Raw genomic sequence first — 10,119 nt, 5'->3', positions numbered from 1 at the left:
CGTAAAAAATGTGTATTATCGACAGAAAAAGCGCTTTTTGCAGTTGTGCACATGCGCGTTTACTACTGCGAAGCAAAACAATATGTCAACTTCGATGAACAAAGTGTGTCTTTCAAATACGTGATTGTAATGTGTTTAAGGCTTCAAATACATTAATTTAATTTAATTTAGGACGTAATTCCATCTTCATCGCATTGAAGCCGATAATAATGAAATCGCTTAAACGTTCAGAGTAGAGTAACAGTTCAAATGTGCATCGCATTTCGCGCGAATGTGGAACGATTGTTACAATGTTACGTGTCTAAACAATCTTCAATCGTGAAAAGAAAACGGATGGTTGCATAATGATATGTTTGGAATAATGTGCTTCTATATTTATTTCATGATGATGTCATTTTGTAACCATTCACCTTCGTCGAGAATTGGAATTCCCGTTTCTAAAAATAGAGCATTTCACACGGAATTTAAACATTCAAGTTGACAAGTACAGTGGGTCAAATAAGGAGAGGGAACAGAAATGTTTGCTAGACGACTGCATAATCTCATGCAATTTAATGGGGGAAGACTGTGGTATTGCGTTTTTGCATGGATCGAGTAACACTGATCCGATGAGACACAGATTCACTGAAGGTAATCAAATTAAAGTGAATGTTGTTTTGTGTCTAGGAGATTTTGCAATTTCACCATTTAACATACAGTTGTTTCTGTATATTTTTTGACAATAAACCGTTATTTGTAAAAGATAAATATTCCACGTGCCGTTTATCATCACTGTGTAAAATATTTCGTCCTGGCTAAAAGAAGTTGCAATAATCAAACTCCCAGCTATTGAGCTGTATGTTTACTCATAAAAGCTATTCATCAAGAACAAAGCTAAAAGATCGTAAAAAAACATGACCTTGTTAGAGTAATGGAATGTATAATTTGATGTGAAAATATGCTTGTTCCCATTCTCTCATTGAGTGTTTGTATAAACACAACTGTTAAAAATGCATGCTAATATCATCACACATTTCTTTTTGAATTATAATTATAATAATAAAAAAAACTATTGAAACCTTAACACCAATTTATTTGCATTATTTGCTACATTTGTAAGCTTAAATTTACGCTTTATGAAACCAATTATTTTCATAGCAATACCTTCCCATACACATTACATGGAAATGGTTGCAGGACAAAGTGAATCAGCGGATTATGGCAGCAGGTATTAAAGAATTAATGAGAGACAACAAAAACAAAACAGATAAATACATTATATCATCATATGTTTGGTATATATAAACACTCAATTGCAGTCAAGTAGTTTTTGACAATGCCTTTCAATATGTGAATGATATAATAATAAAACAAACACAATTTAAGTCAACCCCACTCGAACCCTAATTCCCAAGCAGATATTTGTGCTTGCAAGCTACATGTCCACTCTCAAAACAATTGGAAATCCCCTCAGAATCCGGCTGTCATGGGTTGACCCTGGCCACCGCGCAACTTAGTCTATAAGTATCTGACTTGACCATTGAATACTACCTAAAATTAAACAGATGTGGTAGTTTGTGTGTCTTGAATATCCATTTTTTGTCATTGGAACTATGTGTGTCGATATCAAAAGCATATATTAAATAATCAGGGATGACACTTTCCGCTTAAACAAGATTTTTAGTAAAAAGGGACTGCCTTTAAACGTAAAAACCATTAAAGCGGAAAGTGTCATCCCTGATTAGCCTGTGCGGACTTCACAGGCTATTCTGGGAGGACACTTTATGTTATGCATCATGCCCAGTTTCATCAGAATGCGAATCATTTTGTGTAAGAAAAAAACACAAATAATAATATTAGAAACATGTTGCAATAATAAAAAGTCAATTAACATAAGCGTGTACATTTAGGGGAAAAAAATGAACACATGATAGTGTGATACATTGGGTTGCTAATTACTTCATTTGTTACTGTATCTACGGTGGTTTCGTCACTCAACAGTGTCGTATTTTATATAAGAGGGGAAGTGAATGTTTAGGAATACTATTAAATTGGTGGATGATAAATACTGTCAAAATATATTTAATAATTTGTGTAACAGCATTTAAATTGCGGGGGGTAAACTTACGAAGATAGGTATTTATGTTACGTAATTAACATATTAGTTGCCTTTCACTCATTTAAAGCGTAAACATTATTTAACAATGTTGAAATTTAACTAACCTGTGATGGTTCGACGTGAAATTCGAGATTTTTTTCATTGATCAACACAAAATCTCGGATAAACATTTTCTCTAAGAAAATTCTATAAGTTTAAGACAGGTGTTGAGGTTTCTAACTTTTTAAATAAAATTCGGCAACTCTTAGAAAATTCTAAGATATTAGACAAAAAATAAGAAAATATTACGGTTATAGCAAAAACTTATAAAAAAACGTGAATTCTTAGTAAATATTTTGTCTAAGAAAGTTTCAGAATACCGCCCCAGAAAAAAGAAGTCTTCTCAAAAGACTAAACAACTCTCGAAAATATCGTTTTTCCATTTTGTAAACAAAGTATTACAAACGACTTAATGAAGACAAGCTGGTGGTTATAATATTTTTTCTGCTCATAATCATTATTGATTTTATCCTCCCTTTTTTGTGAACACTGCTTGCGTCATCCATGCCAAGTTAACCCGATGTTTGTCGCACACGGTAATCGTTTGCAAAATCATATACCTCTGTGCTACAGTACTTTAACGACCCATCATAATCTAATGTCGGGCAACGCACATTGTTTATCGTCTATAGCAAAGCATAATGCTTTAAATGAATGTTTTGTTGGTAACCGTTTCCAGCAAACTCAGCGACATCAAGCCACAAGGCAAATACTTGCCAAAGGATATAAGTCCCCGACATACAAGCAACTTTGTAAAACATATTAAACATACCGGTACAATATGTCGAGTTGACTTCCATATAGCCGGGTTTACATCCACAAGTGTAGCTGCCTTCTGTATTCAAACACGTCTGACTACACTCGTTCAACTGTGGATCCGAGCACTCATCTATGTCTGAAACAAAGATTTTGCTATTTTAAAAGGAAAACTTTATAACATAAAAGTATTTTATCAGAAAGTCGTTAAATATACATATTCTTTTAATACTATGCTGTTTTTGGTGTACATGATAACTATACACACAAATAAACATATACATGTTGGAGCATGTATTTTTATGTCCGTATTATTTATTATATGTATTTGGAGTAACTGCATGTTCGATGATACTCATAAGGTTAACAAAACATTGCATTGTTGCATTTTTATGCATACAGAGACAACTACTTTTTCCTTATGTTGAGTCATTTTGTACAAACCTTGGCACTTTCCATCTGCACCTTTATTGTAACCCGGCAAACAATCACACCTAAAAGATCCCATATTGTTAATGCATGACTTCCTTGAATCCTTGCAGACATCCATATGATTCTTGCACTCGTCGACGTCATCGTCACATGAACTTCCTGTCCAACCTTGGGAACACATGCAGCCTCTGACAGGGTCGCATTTATTTGCACCTCGTCCAGAGCAGTCACATGTTGTTTCACAATTTACACCCCAGTACGGGAACACACATGCTTTTAGAAGAGAAAGAAAATAATAAAATTATTGTACATGCTACTAATGAAAGCTCTAACTGTCTATACTCTGTACTACTGGCAACATTATGTTCATTTACAAACATAATTAACTGTTTTGAGTCTGAACCATATTGCTTTAAAATAATGGGTTTTGGGGTGTGTATAAACTTACGTTCACAGGAGACCCTGTCTACCAGTTGATAGCCCGCTATGCAGCTGCATTGAAAACTGCCGATCGTATTTGTGCAGTCTTGGGCACAAATATTTTGAGAGCATTCGTCAACATCTGCAAACAAATCTCTATATCCTGTTTTTTTGTAAGTGTGTATCACTATAAATAAATTGTTATCGCACTATAAGGGAAATGTATTTGTTCGGATTGTATTTAATATACTTACCTTGACACTTCAATGAAGTTTCATTCAACATGAATCCTGCATCACAGAAGCACGTGGTCTTGTTTTCCCTACTTAGTGTACAACCCGAAGTTTGACTGCAGTCAAGTGTTGAAGCAGCACACGGATCAGAATCATCTGTAATTGTAACAAGAGCTCCGCCTTGCGGTTGCAGACCGCTCATCTATTCTTGGGTGGGATGGTTGGAAGGTATTTCAAAAATAAAATAATAAAAAAAAATCTTTGTTTTGTTTTTTTGACCATGTTAAAATTTATTAATTTTTTTTGGGGGGAGGGGGAGTCTCGGGGGGTATAGTTTGAGCGTATGGTGGTCATATTATTATTAGATGATTTGAAAAAAATGGGGGTGGGGTAATGTCAGGTGGGAATCCCGGGGGGGTATAGTGTGAGGGTATGGTGGTCATATTATTAGATGATTTAAAAAATAATTATTTATTTTTTTTTGGGGGGGGGGTGGTCAGAGAGGGGGTGGGGGCGGGGGCGATGGCTTGGGTGGAGTTGTTTTGTCAAAGTATCAATCAAATCTAATCATAAATTAAGATGTTATGGCAATTTTAGAAAACTTTAATAACTTGACCTTGAGAGTCAAGGTCATTTAAAGGTCAAGGTAAAATTCAACTTGCCAGGTACAGCACACTCATGATAGCATGAAAGTATTTGAAGTTTGAAAGCAATAGCCTTGATACTTCAGAAGTAAAGTGGATCTAAACACAAAATTTAAGCATATATTCAAAGTTACTTAGTCAAAAAAGTGCCATAAATCCGTAAAAATGACAACCAGAGTTATGCAACTTGTCTTTTACTACCCCCTTATGATAGTTTGCTAGTGTTCTAAGTATGAAAGCAATATCTATGATACTTTAGGGGTAAAGTGGACCAAAACACAAAACTTAACCAAATGTTCAATTTTCTCGGTATAAATTGCCTATAATTCCGTCAAAATGCCAGTCAGAGTTACATAACTTTTAGGAATAAAGTGGACCTAAACACAAAACTTAACCAAATTTTCAAATTTCCAAGTATAAAAAGGGCACATTATTCTGTCAGAATGCCAGTCAGAGTTACATAACTTTGCCTGCACAATCCCCTTATGATAGTTAGTGAGTGTTGCAATTATGAAAGGAATAGTTTTGATACTTAAGGAATAAAATGGACCTAAACACAAAACTTAACCAAATTTTCAATTTTCTAAGTTACATAACTTTGCCTGCACAATCCCCTTATGATAGTTAATGAGTGTTGCAATTATGAAAGCAATAGCTTTGATACTTAAGGAATAAAATGGACCTAAACACAAAACTTAACCAAATTTTCAATTTTCTAAGTATAAAAAGGGCAGATAATACTGTCAAAATGCACGCCAGAATTATCTTACTTTGCCTGCCCCGTCCCCTCATGATAGTAAGCAAGTGTACCAAGTTTGAATACAATAGCTTTGATACTTTCTGAGAAAAGTAGACCTAAACGCAAAACTTAAAAAGGGCAGATAATACTGTCAAAATGCACGCCAGATTTATCTAACTTTGCCTGCCCCTTCCCCTCATGATAGTTAGTAAGTGTACCAAGTTTAAATGCAATAGCATTGATACTTTCTGAGAAAAGTGGACCTAAACGCAAAACTTAACCGGACGCCGTCGCTGACGCCGACGCAGACGCCGACGCAGACGCCGACGCCGGCGCCAAGGTGATGACAAACACTTCTTTTTTTTCAAAAAATAGATGAGCTAAAAATAGTATCCTGCCCGGAAGCAACTTGAGCAGATGAAGTGTGAATCAATGAGTTCAGACCATTAATCACGAAAGAAAACAAACAGCAACGCAACGTAAAAAGTGTTTTCATTGTTATGGTCGTTTCATTTGGTGCTATAACTTTTACTCCAATATGACATTTTTGTATTCTATATGGAGTTTTGTCCAAACACTATATTATACATTTTTTTATAATATTGAATTCTTTATCATATATAATTATATGCAGAACGTTTAAACAGACCTTGCAAACATGTCCAATCAGAAACGTCGAAGGCATAACCAGACAGACATGTGCAGAGAAAGCCACCGATCGTGTTATCGCAGACCTGAGTGCAGTTGTGTGCAGCCTCATTGCATTCGTTGATATCTATAAGAAAAATATAAGAAATAACTGAACTTATATATACAATACATTCAGTACATACAACCAAAAAACATATCAAGAAAACAAAAATGCCTTTTTATTATTAGAACGTTAGGTTTATTATTTAAAACAAAGAACTAGTATAAAACAAGTTAAAGTCCACTTTATCAGGTTGGAGAATCCCCGTCTAAATGGATTGAAACCTAATTTGGACATGTTCTTACTTTTAAAAATATTTATCTCTTAAATATGATATGTTATATTTTGAGCTTAAAAAGGACCCATTTAAATGAGTGTTGAATGTGTCTTCCTTTCATGGTGTTTACTTTAAATAATTGGTGAAGCCTCGAATTACATACCAATGCATCTATGCCCGTTGTTTGTGTCTACCCGGAATCCTTCATCACAACCACACGCGTAACTTCCTTCAGTATTGATACAAATTTTGTCGCAGGGGCTTGTTTTGTTACATTCGTTAATATCTATCAACAACTCTCAATAATTAACTCCTTAGTATTTTTTTGCATGGAAAATATGTCAATGATAGCACGTGAATAAAACAGGACTTACATACAGTATAAAGAAGTGAACCCCAAGCTGCTGGAGCAGTATTGAATTATATGTATTTGAATTATATGTATTTTGAGTACATACAACCATACAAAACGAAATTCGTTCACAATGTACACAAAATTATAAGGGCAGCGACTCCAGCAATTATAACGTGTTTAACATATATTTTTTTCAACAAACTAAATATTTATGTGTATATTTATTGAGAATAAATGTCAACCCATAGACTACAAGAAAACAGATTTTTTTAAAATATTTTTTCTTTTCTCATATCCGACAAGTACACATTACCAATGCACTCGTTTGTCCCCGGTTCTCCAGCATATCCGTTTGGGCAAGGAGAATACGAGTATGTTCCGTTTTGGGGGACGTTGGTGCAGTTTCTGCCAAGGGAGCAGGGACGTTCAGCACACCAGTCGTATTCCTTATCACAATCGTCGCCTGAAATAATAGTGAGCATGTTTAGCTTATAGGAACATACAAACAATCAGGAAATAAGATTGTATTAGCTTACGTGTCTAAATATATTGAAAAACCACTATTCTGAATCTTTTTCTCCGCACATATTTTAAGCATTGCACAAACTACTTTTGTGTATGCGAGGTTTTATTCTGTAAATAAAGTATTTGAACATCTTTGATGATTTTACTAAATGTTTGCAATGGTTTGTGCTTTCATGTTCGCTGTTTATAGTGACTGACAGCTTCCGATAGTTTATGTTGTCTACACATCTAGGGTTGACTAACCGGTGTATCCAGGGTTGCAAACGCATGCGGAATACTTGAAATATGCATTTTCTCGACGATCTAGCCGCACTGTCGAAGAGCAGTGTCCATTACCATGGCACCCAGTGCATAGCTGTACCGTAACAGTGTGTTGCTGTGATTGCTGTCCATCGGCATTGACTGCAACAAACCTGAAATGTATATGTTAATACATTTAAAATGAACATTTTCTAAACTAGTTGTGAAGGAAAATTATAAACGTATTGAATTTATGAATATAATCTTCATTTTCTGAAATGAAAAAAAAAATCGTGCGCCATGAAATAAACTTGGCGGCATTTATTTATATATTAAGATTATAGTGCATAGATTAGACTTAACTTATGGCATGTAAATAAATACATACATATATTTATATTTATATATACCCACATACTAAAATAAGGGGTAATTTGATTACACAAAAAAGCTTCTTGATGGAAGTTTCTTATTTCAAAGTGTGAAATTGGCTCCTGTATTCAACAGCTTGGAACACGGATTACCTCTATGTGTTTGGTATCGTAAAAATGCATAACGTTTAGGGCGACTTTCGAAAAACCCGTTCTTGTTCGACACTCAAAAGGCAAAAGTAATTATCCAGTTCTTTCACGACTTGCGATGGCGTTGTTTTCTTTCGTGCTAGTGTACCGTTGACGAATAAAATCTTGTGTTTTTAAGATGTTTTTTATTTGCTTTTATTATAAGGATATGCTTAATATAATAAATGGAAAACTAATATACTCTGGTGTTCCGATTTGTTGAGTCACACTCGTTCATTGTGTATAATCGTATTGCACGCGCTCCGCGAGCTCCCCGGAGAATCAGGGTCGTGTTGTACAACAAACATATGCCTTAATGGTATTCCGTTATCCCAACATACATGGATTAATATCATGTAACTGTAAAATTCGAATGAATGACAACGTTAAGCAATTCGTACTTTTTTGTTAAATAATTGTTCATACCATAAGTTATGCGAACGATCATCTTTCTGTTCGAAAGAAACAGTATGTGAAGTTAGGTCATATGTTGTTCCAGTATTTTCGTTGTTCACAAATTTGATTTCTAGTGCATTCTCAAGAATTAGCTGACACGAAATTCGCTCCCCGATTGTCGCATTTACGCTGCACGTGTTATTTATCGTTGGCATAACTTTTGCTGGAAAAAACAACAGCAATAACATGCAAATGTTTTAGTTCCATATTTTAAAATTTGGAATGTAAACAGCGATCGGCACGATAGATGTAATTCGTAATGTAGTCCATAGAATCTCTCATAAAATGCATATATATGGTCGTCAGAACTTTAAAAAAAGATAAATGATGCTGGAACTTTTTGTCAAGTTGGGACTGCATAATTTAAATGACATATTAAATACATTGATAAATTATATTTAAATTTTATTTTGATACACACTATATAAATGGCTAGTTTTATTTAACAAAAACAACATATATTATTGTGTCAACCAATACTTGAACGATTTATGAAGCTATCTTTCCGGAAATAATATAAACACAAAACTTATATCAAGTACCTATTTCTTTTTTGCCTATGTCAATCGTGCCACGTTTGCTGTTCGTCGTCTTTTCAATGTCAATGTTCAAAGTTAATGCAAAATCGAAAATGCACTCCATGTTTTCTGAACCGTTGCATGTCTTTATAGCGGCAGCAAGTGTTGCGTTATCAACTGTATCCAGGAAACGCGGTACGTAAGACGCGTTGTGATAATCGGAATGTTTCTTGCCGTCTTCATAGAAAAATACGGACGTACTATCATTCACGGACCCTGGAATCAAATTTGTCTTCATAGTAATCCGAAACGTGTCTAACAAAACTTATTTGTACCGATATTACAGTCTTATACAACACATATTCTAGACATGTGAAATGTAATAAACCTCAACATACAGCTGTAACATGCTTACAATTCTTCAGTGAAATGCGCTTAATTGCTTCTAACTGACCGACAAAAGTTTTTAATACACAATGACCTCACATAAAGATTAAATCATTAAACATTAAAACAAGACGTATTTAACTAATACTTACACTTCTGACCATAATGAAATATCTCCAAGTCACTTGCATTAAAATGTAGAAGGCTCCCATTTGGGTATACAAAGTCATTGTGTGGGTCACCGTCAACATTTCCCAGGAGACCTATTGTTATGTTGTTGAGCGTCTTTGGTACAATCGTATCCATTGATAACATTCCAGCTCGTTTTCCTATTTCAAGCGTTATCCCTGTTGATAAGGGAAATGATTTGTAAAATATTATATGTAATAAATTATCTGAATACCAAGTTACTTCATTTCTTAAAACGTGGTATACACGTAAAACATGTACATTGATAAAAGCAAATAAAAGTTTTAAAAATCATAGGATATCAGAGCATGTTTGTTTCCTTTCAGAGAGATAGTTATTCTGGTCAAAAGACATTGTTCACACTGAATGTACTTCCCGAAGTGTCTTCGTGAGGCCGATTCCATTTCCATACAAATTTACATCTGAATTTGCATGAATACCAAAAATGATCTTTTGCACGTTTCTATACGTTAGTGTAACAGGCAATTTATACTATTTAAGAAAAAAAATAGGTACCAGGTAATGATAAAATAATCCCAATATGTTTAAATATGTTATTT

The sequence above is a fragment of the Dreissena polymorpha genome, chromosome 3 (assembly GCF_020536995.1).
Source record: "Dreissena polymorpha isolate Duluth1 chromosome 3, UMN_Dpol_1.0, whole genome shotgun sequence".
Lineage (NCBI taxonomy): Eukaryota > Metazoa > Mollusca > Bivalvia > Myida > Dreissenidae > Dreissena > Dreissena polymorpha.
Note: the sequence above shows the minus strand (reverse complement) of the source record.